Raw genomic sequence first — 15408 nt, forward strand, 5'->3', positions numbered from 1 at the left:
CCTGGATCCATCTCCAAAACAGAAGCAAGATCGGTGTCCTTCTGGCTCACCCCCATTTTCTCCATTACTTGAGTGCTAGTCAGAAAGACATATGTGTTGCTGAAAAGGACAGTTCCAGTGCATTCAATATATAGAAGCCATTAAAAATATTAACCAGTTTGGAAGTCAGAAATGGCAGACGCTTAAAATACTTTTAATCCACGTTCACGCATGGAGCTATATAATTTAGGAATATAAAATCGGTAATAAATGTGACTTTTTAAATTATTTATAGATTTTTTTTAGTATTATGATTGGCTCCTCCCATCCATTAATTATACATTTTGGAATTGTATCTATCCATGGTAGTTGTAATGTTGCGATAATCTTTGTATGACCTGCATTTTTTTAATGTAACTTTTACGATACAGTTGTATCGAAATAAACATTAGAGAAGAAAATCGGTCCTCCGAAATGAACAGACCAGAATAAAATCAAATACTTCTGACAGAGCTAAAAAAAAAGTGTAATACTTAATATGGCATTTTCTTAGCAAACTACTGCCTTCCCTTTCTTAGAACATTTTATTAGTATTTTCAAAAGGCACATGTATCACCTCACAAGATCATGGGCACACAGAAAAAGAGCTCGATTTAAACTCTTAACTAGAGAGAGTTCCAGCGTAATCGTCACCATCTCCAGTGCAACAACTTCCTATTCATTTTCCCCTCCCTCCCCCTTCTGCCAACGCCAACTGCAGAAGGGTAAAACAAACACTAGTGTCCGCCTGAAATAAAGTAAAATAATTGTGCATGTGAATCATGTCCGAAGTAACCACCTCACCACAAGTGCAATGGACAACAAAATGATATGGCTAGGCGCTCCTTTGCTAGCATCGGCTTAACGTTTGTCAGTGTGCGGTTTCTTTTTTTTTGTTTGAAAAAGAAATTTTATTCAAGAATATAGATGTGGCAATACATGTCAGTGCAACTGACCAACAATGAAACATGAACAATAAATATTATTATACATTTGTAATCCAGCATAAATACTTAAGTAAATACAAATAATACATGTGTCCATTACAAATAAATAAGCAAAATATAGGAAATGAGATACATAAAAAAGAAAAAAAGTTAGAGGAATTATGGAGGTTTGAGTACTTCTTGTTGAGAAGGCTTGAGAGAAGAGTGTGTTATAGCGCAAGTATCAAAGAATGTTGTTACTGGTAACCATAGCTGGAGTCTTTTAAAAGCAAGGGGCAAGGGTGCATTGGAAAAAGTGTCCAGTCTATGATTATGGCAGACCTCATACCACCAGGCCTTGAATGAAATTTTCGTAAAGTCCTTCCAATTTCTTGTTATCTGTTGGAAAGCAACTGCTATTAGTAAATCAATAATTTTAAAATTAGTTGCATGTGTGATCCAAATTGAAGATAAACTACCCAAGAAAATATGAATCGTAGAAAAGGGGATATGTGTGCCAAAAATTAAATTAATTTGAAGCCAGACTTGTTTCCAAAACCTACACACTGGAGTACATGGGAATAACAAGTGGAACAGATCTGCGCTTGGAGATGTGCATGTCCAACAAGTGTCTGGAGTAGTAGGGAAACGTTTATGTAAAAGTTGTGGAGAAAGTAAAAGTCTATTATAGACAAAAGACAATGTTTGCATCAAGCTAGCGGATCTGGAGGATTCGTGTAACTTAACCCACAAATCATTCCATAAAGTGGGAGACCAATCTGTGTCAAAATATTTTTCCCACGCCAATTCAATACTTGTTTTCTGTCTTAGTATGCTGGTAGATTGTAAGAAAAGGTATCATTTAGAAGCTTTAGGTTGGGTATGTAACAAAATAGAAAGGTCCCCCTGTACATCATTAGCAGGAGGAAGAGTGACACTAGTTGATAATGGTATGTATAAATCAAGGACAGCTTGACGGAGAATTTGAAATTTAGAAATAAAGGAAGCGGGAGGGCATATAGCTGTCTAAGTAATGGAAATGAGACAAATTCTTTATTGGAGAATAGCTGATGTACCCAGATTATACCTCGCTGCCTCCACGTTTTCCAATAAAAGGGTTTGTTACATATTAATAACTTCCTATTATGCCAAATGGGTGAGATTAAAAATGAGTCAAGAGTGAAAGTTAGTAACGAAAATATGGGACTTAATAGTTTTGAGGTATACTTGATTAAAGAAGTAGAAAGCGTTTGGGGTTTGCGTGAAAAAAGAAGGTATTCCCAAAATGAAAAAAGGGAAAGGAATGAAAGTTCTACTGTCGCCCAAAGAGGGAGATCATCATCAGGATCAAGCAACCAATAAGAAGCTTGGCGTAAGAGAAAAGCCTTATGATAATTAATAAAATTTGGAAAATTAACTCCCCCCTCCACCTTAGGACGGGACAACTTGGAGTGAGACATACGGGGACGTTTCTTATTCCACAAAAAGGAGGATAATACTGAGTTAATGGATTTTAATAGTTTAGTGGAAATGGGTACAGGGATATTAGAAATGGTATATAAAACTATAGGGGAGAGCATCATCTTGATGGTATCCAAATGACCCCACCTTGATAAATAAAGGGGATGCCATTTATTAGTAAGGTCTGAAAGTTTGTGGATGCAGTTATTTAAACACAAGGTGATTGTTTCTTTAATTGTCGGTGTGAATTGTAAGCCTAAATATTTAATAGAAGAAGACTTCCAAGTAAAGTTGGTTAAAGTGAAGTCATCTTTGAAGGTATATTTAGTCAAGGGCAATATTTCACATTAATCTCTATTTAACTTACACCCTGATAATGAAGAAAAAGAATGAACTTCATCCAGAAATGCCGAATTGATTAATTGGGATTTGAAAAAAAAAGTAGAATGTCATCAGCGTATTGAGTGTAGGGGTGTGAAAACCTTGTATGTTCACATTTTGACGAATTCTAGAGAGGAAGGGTTCAAGGGCCAAATTAAAGAGAAAAGGGGATAAAGGGCAACCTTGACGCACTCCTCTACCCAAATCGAAGAAGGAGGACAGTAACCCATTAGCACAAACAGCAGCACCTGGATTAGAATATAAAAGGGAAATTAAGGAGATGAAATTAGGACCAAAACCAAACCACTTGAGGGTATAAATAAATAATTCCATTCCACTATATCTAATGCTTTTTCGGCATCTAGAGCTATAGCTGCAAGGGGATTTTTTAAGTGTGTAGCCTTAGACATAATATTTTAAAAAAGTCTTGTGTTATCTTGTATCTTGTTATAACCCATCCCATCACAAAGTCGTTCTGTTCTTTACCCAAAATCTTAGGAAGTTAAGAATCTAAACGAAGAGCCAACGCCTTGAAAAAGATCTAATAGTCGATATTAATGAGCGAAATGGGTCTATAATTCTTACAGAATTTCGCATCCTTCCCCTCTTTAGGGATCAAACAAATGTGAGCTTCCGAAAAGGTGCCACCAGACTTCACCAAAGAACGAAAAGAGTCAATTAAAAAGAGTAACTTGGGCATAAGTAGATTGGAGAAATGGAGATAAAATTCTACAGTAAAGCCATTTGGCCCAGGGGCCTTATCCTTTTTCAAGTGTTGGAGTGCTGTTAAAAGTTCTTGTTGCGTTAGCTGATACTCCAACAATGAGAAATCAACAGAGGACCGTTGGGGTTGTTGTATGGGAGAGAAAAACTGGGCTAGTGAGTGATCAGTGGAATGCGTTTCAGATTAATATAGTCTTTTGTAAAATAAAGCAAATTGGTCTAAAATTTCCGAGTTCTTAAACTTCAAGATGGAATCATTATCAAAAATAGCATCTATGTTCACTTTGTTTTGTTTTATTTTTAAATAATTCGCCAATAGTTTCCCTGCTTTATTTCTACCATCATAGAATTTTGCACTAGATTTCAATAAATACAGTGAGGCATTATCAGTGGACTCCTTATTAAACTGTAACTTGGCATTAATAAGAGTGTTGAGAACATCTTTGGAATTGGAAGTATAAAAAGAATGGTCCAGTCTCTTAATGTCTTATAATAAAGAATGGGTACGATTGCGAGCAATAGTATGTTTCTGTGACACAAAGGATATAATAAAATCCCTAGCGGACGCTTTAAATGAGTCCCAAATAGTTGAAAAAGGCAAGGAGTCAGTCTGATTAAGAGCAAAATATTCATTAAAACATTTTTTGAATGAAGAAGAAAAGTCTGGGTCCAAAAGCAGGGTATTATTGAACTGCCATTTAATGGGAAGATGAGATTTGGGTAAAATGTCCACAGCAATCAAAACCGGAGCATGGTCAGATAAAAAAATGGGACCAATTTCCGCACGCTGAAGTGCTTGTGATATATTGTGTGAAACGAAAAAATAATCAAGTCTTAACTGGGAATGATGTACTGAGGAATAATAAGTGTATTCTCTCGTAGTGAGATTACACAATCTCCATGCATCTAAAAGTTTATGTTGCGTGACTGTATGGAGAAAGGATTTTTGTGTTTTATTAGGTATAAAGGGCACTTTAGAATTGTGGTCACTAAAAGGATGAAAGACCTGATTACAGTCTCCCGCCAAAATAAAATGATCCTCCATGTGGATGGTGATCTGTTTAGCAATTGAACGCCAAAAGGAGGCATCTCCACCAGTTGGGGCATAAACATTGAAAAAAGAGACTGGAACATCCTTAAGCATTAATTTAACGTTCAACCAACGGCCCTCTGTATCAGAATCTTTTGAAACAAATTTAAAATTAAGGGATTTATGACATAACAACGCTAATCCATTACGGTTTCCGTCTCCCTCTGAATAGAACAATTCACCGACCCTCCCTTTCTTTGATTTTAAAGACTCATCTTCTGTAAGGTGGGTCTCTTGCAAGAAAACTATATCAGCATTTAACTTAGCCAAGTGAGTCAGTACTCTTTGTCTTTTTATAGGAGAATTAAGTCCTTTAACATTCCATGAAACTATATTTAATGTCATAAAAGCAGCAAAACGAAAAAAAAATACCAGAAACATGTAAAGAATTACCAGAAAAATCCAACTGGGATAGAAAACATAGGACAAAGAAAATATCAATAAAGAAGCATATATAAAGCACACATCTGTACAATACAAAAATAACCTGAAAATAGAGAATATCATGAACACCAAAGAAGAGAAAAAGTGGAAAAATCACAGAGAAGAGAAAGAAAAGAATGAAGAAGAGAAGAAAATTCGAAATTGTAGAAGAATAACATACTTACAAGGGGAAAAACATGAAGACAAGGAGGGGGGATGGAACCACATGGGATGAGCGACACATCCACGATCGGCTGACCTGTGGACCAGGAGAAGGTCATGAGACAAAAATAAGGAACCTGTGAAAACGGAAGGAAGAAATGAAGCGTTAAAACAATGAACTAAGTCAAATGTGAACAGCTAAAGGAAAATAGTGTTGAAAGAAGGGTAACAACAATAAACGTGTATGAGTACATATCCAAACATAAACAAAGACCATCATAGGAAAACCAACAAATGATAACTAGAGACAAATATCCTTAAAGATCAAACGTTGTGTGAAGAGGAAGGACCAGATGAGTCCATGGCTGACATATTGCATGAGTTGATGAAGCTCTGTAACCTCACTGGATCCTCATATGTGGTTGTTCTTTTGTTATACGTAACCTTAAAAACACAAGGGTGAAACAGACCATATCTGACACCTAATGAGCGAAGATCACCCCTCATATTCAAAAAGCATTACGAGGATTCGCTGTGGCTTTAGCGTAATCCTGAGCAAAAAATAGTGAAGAACCTGACCATGTGATTTTTGGAGAGGATTTGACTGCTGCTAGGATTTTCAATAAATCTGTGTATTGTAGGAAGTACAAAATGACTCCCCTAGGTCTTTGTGAGGAAGATGCATTAGAGGAGCCCCAAACGATGTGCTCATTGAATATTGAGCATCGTACCTTCAAGCATGTGAAGCAGTTTAGGTAGGAATGAATTGAAGAAGGTCAGTGGATCAGATCCTTCAAGTCCCTCCCCTAAGCCATAGATGCGGAGAATATTTCGTCTATTGCGGTTTTCTAAGTCCTCAAACTGCTTCTGGGGAGTTGCAACTTGCGAATGAAGATGAGAAACATCAGCAGAAGTTTCTTTGAAAGAGGTAACCGATTGCTCAACAGCTGATACTCTGGTTTCAAGTTGGGGCCAGTTATCTGTTAGGACCTGGAGTTTAGAGTTAGTTTCTTCCATGAAAGGCGTAGAGCCCTGATTTCCTTTAATAAAAACTCCATTGACATCATCGAGGATTTTTTGGGAGGAGAAGGAGGATCTTTTTTTAGTCTCTTAGTGTTCATTTTCCCTGAGGTACCTTGAGAGGTCTCGATTGTTGGATTCGTGCTGTGCAAAGGAGAAGAGAGTAAAGAATCCTCAAATTTTGAGAACACCGAGAAAATTCTGGAGTTTTTTTACGAAGAACCCCTTTGGGCGAGCTGATGCAAATTGGAGAGTTTTAGTTCTGCCCATAAAGCCTTATGAAGCACCCTTCCATCCGATATTTCAGAATATGTAAGCAAAATATCTAGGAGAGTGGTGCCGTGAAAAAGAATGCTACGATGGGCTATAATAAATCACGTGCAGGCAATGTAAATACCTAAAGGAATCTCCAAAATTGAAATGCCACCTGAAAACATATGTAGCTGAGGCAATATGTTGGATACAAAAATTCCTAAGGTAGGAAGTGAACACACATAGCCTCTATTCAAAATTGTACATCAGCAATGGAGCATCAACAGACGGCAAAGACCAGCTAAAAAAGCCTGAAGAGAAGGCGTTCCAAAATCTGTGCCCAGAAGTGAAGAAGGAAGTTAGTTTGAGGGTGCATGGTTACCACACAGAACGAGTCGAAAGAGATGTTGCTTCTAAAATGGCCAATTTGTAATTATGGTGAAAAAAGCAAGTAGGAGAAAACCAAAAACAGTAAACTAATGATGCTGAGATTGCAGTGGTCTGAAATATTTCAAGGAAAGTTTATAATGAGCTGGAAAAGAAAGAGCTAAGTCCAGTAGTAAGCAAAACGCAGTGTGGGACGTTTACTGAGGCATTTTGAAGCACGCGGACAAATCAAAATGGCGGCCGCAACTGAAGTAACATCTCGGAGAACTTATGACAGGTAAATGCGGCTCTTTCCAGTGTCGAAACGGTCCTCAAACGTCCGTGTGCATTCTTGACAGCTTCCGACAGCCGTTTATGCCTTTTGGTGCCGGTGATGTAATTCCGCAACAGCTCATCTCCAGGGTCCGCCGCGGAGCTTCACGTATCCGCCGCCATTATCCGCCACCATTTCCCTCGGGTGCCAGGCCACGCCCCCAGTGTGCGGTTTCTAATGGTTTGCTATAGTAAGTTTTGCCAGGCGTTGAAGGTCAAGTGCCGTTCGCCATTACTCACGCGGCTTCAGATCCAACAGTATCCCCTCAGGAGTAAATGGGATAGGGAAAGTTAGGACCCTCTGTAGCAGTAAGGAGTTCTCTCACTGAAAGGACCGTTCAATGGGCAGCCCCACCATATAAGGAGCACTTCTCTGAGCATGCCACAGCCCCTCCAACATCTAGGGGAGACATTGTACTACATGTGGTGCAGTCTGTGTGTGATTGCCAGCAAACTAAATTGTACAGTGTATCTCTCGGCCAAGGGATTATTATACAGAGGAAGCATGTATGTCCCATTGTGGTTTGTACCTCCGCTTAAGTGCTATAGATGTCCCTAGCACTCTTTCCCACTCAGTATTATGACGCCAAGTCTGTGCAGTTTCATGTGCCAGGAGTAGTTTATATATTGTTGATAGCATGCTCCGCTCTGGAGTTTTCCTCTTTTAGCTTCCGCACCCAGAGTTAGGTGTGATACTCAATGCTGAATCTGAGCCTACCTGAGTCACTCAGATCTGGGGAGGTTGTAATTGGTTTTACATTGTTGAAAGGTAGGTGTCCCACTCACCACCCAAAACAAGCAGTAAGCAACGTAAGTATTGCCCCATGGTTTTGTTGGGTCTTTGATGACGTTGATAAACCAGGATTTGTAGAGCGCACAGCTACTCCAAAGAATGTGTCAGTGGTGGACTCACAGTTATACTGCTCAACACTAAGAAAAGAGTCAGGAGAATTAATGAGTCATTTTGGACAAGTGATCCGCTACCGTAAGGATGGTGTTATGGCCTAACTTAGTTTTTGGGAGGTCTACTATAAAATCCTTTGACACAGTGTATCAAGGTCTGGGTGGTACTGGAATATGTTGTAAAAGCTAGCCAGAGCTAGATTACTTCTTTTTCCTTGGTTGCATGTTTGACAAGGTTCTATGAATTTTTGTGTGTCTTTGGACATGGATGTCCACCAAAACAGTGACAATGTTTTTTGCAGGTCTGGATGACCAGCTAACAAGTGAGAAATGACACAACAGTAATGCTTGTTGCCGCAAGACTGACTTAAGTCGATACAAACAACCTTTAAACAGTAGTAGCCCATCATGATATGTTAATTGGGGAAACTCGTGTAGCCATTGTTTTTTGCCTTTTTCTTCCACCTTGAGGTGTATAGTGTCTAGAAAGTATGAGGTTAGCACTAATCCCTGGAAGCAGATTGAGGGGGAAATGGGTCTTGGATGTTCCGTTGAATCCAAAATGTCTGGCTCCCCAATGCGAGATAGAGCATCCAATTTGGCATTTTCTTTTGCTGGTCTATAGGCAATTACAAAGTTGTAATTGCTAAAAAAAAGCATCCATCTCAACTTTCATTGAGAAAATGCTCGACAGAGCCAAGAAACTGCAAGTTTCTATGATCCGTATAAATGGTAATCACGTGTTTTGCCCTAAGAAGATACTGATGCCATTCCTCAATGGCTGCTTTGATTGCTAACAGTTCCCGATCAGTAGACAAGTAGCTGCATTTTGCCTAAAGCAACTTTCGAGAGAAAAAAGCTTCGGGATGTAATTGACCAGTAGTCTTGTTCCTTTGTAACAGTATACCTCCTAAAGCAGTCTGAACAGCATTTACTTCCATTATGTGTGTGTGCTAGGATAGGAGTTGTCGTACACTTGGTCTTTAATTTTTGGAAAGTAGCCTTTGCTTTGTTATCCCAACACATTTTTACTGCCCTGCACTACAGGGAGGTGATAGGGGTTATAGTGTTAGAAAAGTGGTCAATAAAACATCAATAGAAATTGGTGAGGCCTAGGAAACTCTGAATATGTTTCTCTGTGATTGGAGGGAGGCAATGTACGATGGATTCAACCTTTTTAGGGTCTTTACAGATTCCCTGGCATAGAATATAACCCAAAAACTCCACTAGTTGTGAGGAATCCTCTCTTTTCGTTTCAGGTACAAATTGTTTTCTCTTAGCCTTTGAAGAATGCCATACAATTGCTGTGTATGTTCAGACATGAACTTAGAATACATGAAGATATTGTCTATGTACGCTACACAGAAAACATCAATTAAATCTCTCAGCACTTTGTCTTTGAAGAATTGGACGGCAGCTGAGGCGTTAGGAAGCCGAATGGCATGACGTGGTATTCATAAAGGCCAAATTTAGTTCTAAACACCATTTCCCATTTGGCAGTCATTCTGACTTTGACATGATGATATGCCCCCCTCAATTACAGTTTTGTATACACCACTGTGTCTTTGATTTGATCCAATAGTCTAGGCATCAATGGTAAGGGGTATCAATTTTTAACTATAATGTTTTTTAGGGCATAGTAATCTATTCAAACACGGAGCTTATCTACTTTCCGAGGTACATTGAACAGTGGGGAGGACACTGGAGACCTAGAATGCCTGGTAAAACCAATATTGAGCAAATCATCTAGATATTATCAGAGATGTTCATTCTCTTTTTCTGTCAATGTATAATTGCAGCTACAAGGTAGTTTAGATCCAAGACGTAGGTCAATCTGGCAATCAAAACCGAGGTGTAGTGGTAAGGCATTGGCCATTTGTTTGTCAAAGATGCCTGCCAGATCTACATGGCCTTCTGGAAGACCATCTAAAGTGGACAAACTAAGTTGTTGCAGCATTGTTATGTTATGTTATGTTAATAACAACTTCTAAAGCGCACGGACACCCATAGGCCTTATGACGCTGATAGTAAAGAATGTCGCAGCCGGTTAACTATGCATATGCTTGCTCAAACAGCCAGGTCTTTAAAGCTTTCCTGAACCCCATGAGATTGTCACAGCTCCTGATTGTCAAGGGAAGGGAATCCCAGACTTTAGGGGCAAGGTAGGCGAAGCGGCAGCCTCCTTACTGCTTCCGTTTAAAGGAGGGGATAGTGAGCAAGTGGAGGTGAGTCGAACGAAGGCTTTGGGCGGGGGTATACTTCAAGATCATGCTGTTGATGAATCTGGGACTTTTGCCGTGAAGGGCCTTAAAGGTCAAAAAGCCGGACTTGAAGACAACCCGCTGGGCTATAGGTAGCCAGTGGAGATTCGACAGCAGGGGTCTGGCCGATAGCCATTTAGGTTGTTTGTGAATAAGTCTATCCGTTTGATTTTGAACGATTTGTAGGCGTCTTGTTAGAAATGCTGGTAAACCAAGATAGATGGAGAAGTCAAGCCGTGAGAGTACCAGAGCTAACACCACCTGTATGAGAGCCGAGTGGGTCAGCAAATGGGCGATTTTCTTGATTTTACGCAATTGATGGAAGCTAGAGGAGATCACTGCTCCCACCTGTCCTCTAAGTGAAAGATCTGCATTAATGATGATCCCGAGACTTTTCACTGAGAGAGAGGGCGAGGGAGGAGGCCCTAGTTCTGTCGGCCAGTAGTGCGGGCCCCAGCTGGTCTTGCTTTTCCGAGGAGCACCAATTCTGTCTTACCTGGGTTAAGTTTCAAGTGGTTCAGGTCCATCCAATGCTGGATGTGAAGCATGGTGGCCTGAAACTCAGTGACAGAGTCCGGGGAGTCCAGTGGAAATATTAGCTGCAGATCGTCGGCATAATTAAAAATTGTCACCTTTTTGTTTTTTAAAGAATGTAACAGGGGCCTAAGGTGAAGGTTGAACAAGAGCGAGGACAGGGAAAAGCCTTGAGGGACCCCGCAAGTGGAAATGAGATTGGGGGTAGTGAAATTCCCGAGCCTGGCTGCCTGAGTGCGGTCCGCAAGAAAGGATTTGCAGGACCTCGCAGGCCGGCCTGTTCGACACGGTGCAGTAAGATGGTATGGTTGACCATGTCGAACACAGCCGACAGGTCCAGTAGCACTAGGGCCTGCTGGATACCCCTATCAGCGTTTGATCTAATAGTGTCCAGGACTGCCAGAATCACAGTCTCGGTAGAATGAGCAGGACGAAAACCGGCTTGGTTAGGTTCCAGTTAGTCTGAGGATTCAATGAAGTTGGAAAGACACCTAGCCACGTATGCTTCCAATATTTTAGCTCCAAAAGGGAGGAGAGATATAGGGCGGTAGTTGGAGAGATTGGCAGAATCTGCCCCTGTTTTTTTGATAAGGGGAACCACATGTTGCGTTTTTTAAGGCGCAAGGGACCATGCCCTGCGCCAGTGACTCGTTAAGAAGGGGTAGTACACTCTGAGGTATGACCAAGAAGATGTCTTTTAAGACCTGAGGTGGACAGCAGTCATTGGGTGATCCAGATTTAACGGGGTCATTAGTTCCGCTAGTATACGGGGGTCGATAGGAGGAAAAAGATCTAGTGTGGAGAGGTTGCTAGGCATGTCTTCCAGGAAGTCCAGGCTGGCACTATTTGGAATGCTGTCTTTAATAGTAGCTATTTTGTCAAGAAAAAAATAATTTAAGGAGTTACAGAGCTCTTGGGTAGGTGCTTGGGCAGATGCTGTTCTATCGTCATTACAAAAGTCGTTAACTACCCTAAATATTTCCTTTGATTTATTGTGAGCATTTAGTATTCTCTCAGAGAAATAAGCCGCTTTGGTGTCCAATATTGCTTTTTTATATTCTCTGCGAGCAATCGTGTATTGCTCCTTGCCTTCTGTGGAGTATTCATGTCTCCATTTCCTCTCAAATTGGCGTAACTCAAGTTTTTGTTTTTTAAGGTCGGAGGAGAACCATTTGTGAGCGTCTGAGTGGCGGGCGCGAGAGAATTGAATGAGCGGAACATGTTCATTGCATGCCGACAATAGCCATTCAGAGGGCTTCTCTTCCATAGAGTTTACGTTGTGGCTGAAGGTGGGTAATGAGTTGGCCTGGGTGTTAATAAAGTCCTGATTATTTAAGGATTTTCACTTCCTGTTCAATCCACCCACTGGGATGGTGGTCTTTAACTGGCCACAAATGATGGTCGAGAACTGTATTAGGTGGTGGTCTGACTAAATACAACGAGTCATTAAGGGTGTAGAAAGGGAGACATTATAGGACCATATTTGGTCCAAAATGTGTCCCTTTTCATGGGCGGGAGTACGTACATGCTGGGATAGATTCAGGTTGAAGAGGAGCTCGGAAAGTTATATGGCATGAGGCCCACCCGCGGCATCGTCAAACCAATAGTTCAGATCTCCGACGAGTAGAACCTTGGCATAATTTATGACTAGGGCGGCCATTTGCTTGCTAAGAGAGATCGAGAAGGTGGGCATTGCCTGAGGAGGTCGGTAATTAAGTACTAACACTAAGGACCCAGTATCTGTTTCAAGTTTTACAACTAAATTCTCGACCTCAGGAAGGACCAAGGAGGTCAGGATGGTAAATTTATGGTCCTTATGGATTATAGCATCAACACCGCCCCCCGGCTTCCCGGAAGGCCGGTTGACTGACAGTATGTAATAGTCAGAGGGAAGAGCTGCAAGAATATCAGGCAAAGAGTCGTGAGTTAGCCACGTTTCGGTAATGAGAAGAACGTCGGGTTTATCGGTGGTAAGGAGCACAAAAATGTCCAGTTGATGCTTCACCAGGGAACGGGTATTCAGGTAAAGGAAGCAGAGGGTGGAATCCCTTGCCAATGAGGTTTTTGCGCTAGAGGGGTGAAGGGGTTCAGGTGTTGGAGGGGGAACAGAACACGCCAGGGAATGAAGGATGCCGTTTGCCACTAAGCGACATCTTGTGGAGTCCAGAAAGGGGCAGGTATGTGTTAATGATCTGAGCTTCGAGGAAGAGTAGGTGGTAAATTGGCCATAGTGTGTGGCCCCTGGGTCCGGGCGGGCGTGGACGGGCGCAGACGGGCTTGCCTTTGGCGCGCCCGCTGCGCTCCCGCCATAAACCCGGCATAATGAACCTAGCCACGCCTCAACTCCTCCTCCTTGCGGCCGATAGGCTAAGGCCTCGGGAGAGGAGAGCAGGCAAGGGGAGTGCAGGGGAGTGCCGACTAAGCGGTGAGTATTTTTCAAAGTTTTCTCAAATATCAGAATTCTATACACAGAGTTTTAAAACAGTTCAAATTGAGTGACAATATTTTTAAGAACAGTGCTAGCAGTCAAACGCGGCAACATACAAACAATTGCCCGCTTCCCGCCCTGCAGCCGCTTATGAAACCTAGCCTCGCCTAAAACTCCTCCTCCTTGCGGTCGATAGGCTGAGGCCTCAGGAGAGGAGAGCAGGCAAGGGGAGTGCCAGGGGAGTGCCGACTAAGCAGTGAGTATTTTGCGAAGTTTTCTCAAAAATCTGAATTCTTTACACAGATTATTAAAACAGCTCAGATTGAGTGACAATATTTTAAAAACAGCGCTAGCAGTCAAACGTGCAGCAACATACAAACATTACCTATTAACCCCAGATCATCCCATCAGTGAACGTGGAGGGCAGGATATGACAAGGTTGCTGGCAGAAAGGGGAGTTTAGGGTTAAGCATCTTGAACTGCAATCTATACTGGGGTTGTGTTTGACAAAACATGGGAGACCCAAAATTAAGCGGAACTGAGGGGAATCAATTAAATCTAAGGTTATGTGTTCTTTATGTAAATTTGTGCACTGCATACTTAGTTTCTTGGTATTAAATTACAGCATGCCAGAAGTCAGTTATTCTCCATCCACTGGTCTAATGACCTCGGTTTTCTCTTTACATAAGGCCTAAATGCCCAACGACTGTGAGAATTTAGTGTCCATGAATTTTCTAGTAGCTCCCGCATCTACAAGGCCTTCAACTTCTCAGGAGGGGCATGTTACAGATGTTAAAATTATTGGCATGATTAAATGGTTGAATGCAGAACAAGAGGGCACCTTGGAGGTCAAACTTAATGACAAACCCAGCAGGCCGATCTCGACTTCTACCGAGCTGCCTCATTTCCTATCGACTATGTGGATTTGACTTGGCCTATGGTAGAACTCGTTTTTAATGCCTGAGATTTGGTTGGTCAAATAGAGCAATCTCGCACAAAATGCCCTGTTTTCCATAGGATAAACATTGATTCATTTTTCAACTCTTTTTCCTTCTCTTCTTTGGTCAAAGGACCTCTGATACCCAATCTGCTTGGGTTCCGATATATCTAAACTCTGATGTATTTCTGTCCGACTTTTCTATCGAACCATGAATACATTTGTTTCTACATTTTTGCCTCTCTCAGACTTTCTTTCCACTAATCGATGATTTCGTTTTACCACCAAATCTATAAATTCCTTGGAGCCATCCGGTGGATCAACTATCTGAGAAATTAGTCTTCAAAATCATCTCTTAACCTTCTATAAAATATCAAAATTATTTTATTCTCCAGCGAAGCTGCTTCAACCACTGATCTATTGAAGGTGGCGATGTAATGCGACAGTTTGTTAACTGCAACCTGCACAAAGGCAAACAGTTTCTGCATCATATCCTTGAAATTGACATAGTTATATAACAAAAACTATGAGACCTAGCTGGTGATCCATACTGCTTACACTTCTGATTGTATTCATTGTGATTGGTATTCACTTGTAAGACAAAAACGGTGGAGTGAATCGGAGCGGGGAGTTCATTTGGAAGTTTTAATTGCCATTGTAAAGATTGTTATACGTGTGCAAGTAAAAAGACAGCAGAATGGAAAAGTAAATTTGATAAAATGTGAGTATACTCATACCCATTTGGGCTAGAACATATGTCAAAGATATGTAACCCATATAGTTATGTGATGAATAAAATGTGTGCCTTTTCCATCTATGCTTCAAAGATTTGTATACAGTCATAGTTGTATTTTTTAAATGCATATAAATAAATGGATTAAAAAAATCCATAAGTAGTTTCTCATCAGCCTGAATCAGATTAATCCAACTTATCTTATTGCGCCTCCATCTGACACCACCCCTCAACTATTTAGGTTTAAACGTTTTGCTTTAGATCAAAATATTGAGCTCCTTGATATAGCTAAATCTGGTTTGTCTGCGATCCTATGTTCACCTAGGATCTCTGATAGAGTTGTGACTCTGATACTTCATACCATTCGTTTGGCCAAAATACCATTAGCTTAGAAGGCTGCTCTAGTCTCTCCAATATTTAAAAAAAAAAACAGTACAGACCCAAGAGTCTTGCCCAA

General features: G+C 40.9%; 1 protein-coding gene across 1 annotated transcript in view; it reads right to left on the bottom strand.

The window, feature by feature from the left end:
• Positions 1-15408, bottom strand: part of LOC144823935 (sperm-specific sodium:proton exchanger-like) — a 5382759-nt gene that overhangs the window by 5241956 nt on the left and 125395 nt on the right. The window lies entirely within an intron of this gene.

Source organism: Lissotriton helveticus, chromosome 3_1 (assembly GCF_964261635.1).
Source record: "Lissotriton helveticus chromosome 3_1, aLisHel1.1, whole genome shotgun sequence".
In the NCBI taxonomy this organism is placed as follows: domain Eukaryota; kingdom Metazoa; phylum Chordata; class Amphibia; order Caudata; family Salamandridae; genus Lissotriton; species Lissotriton helveticus.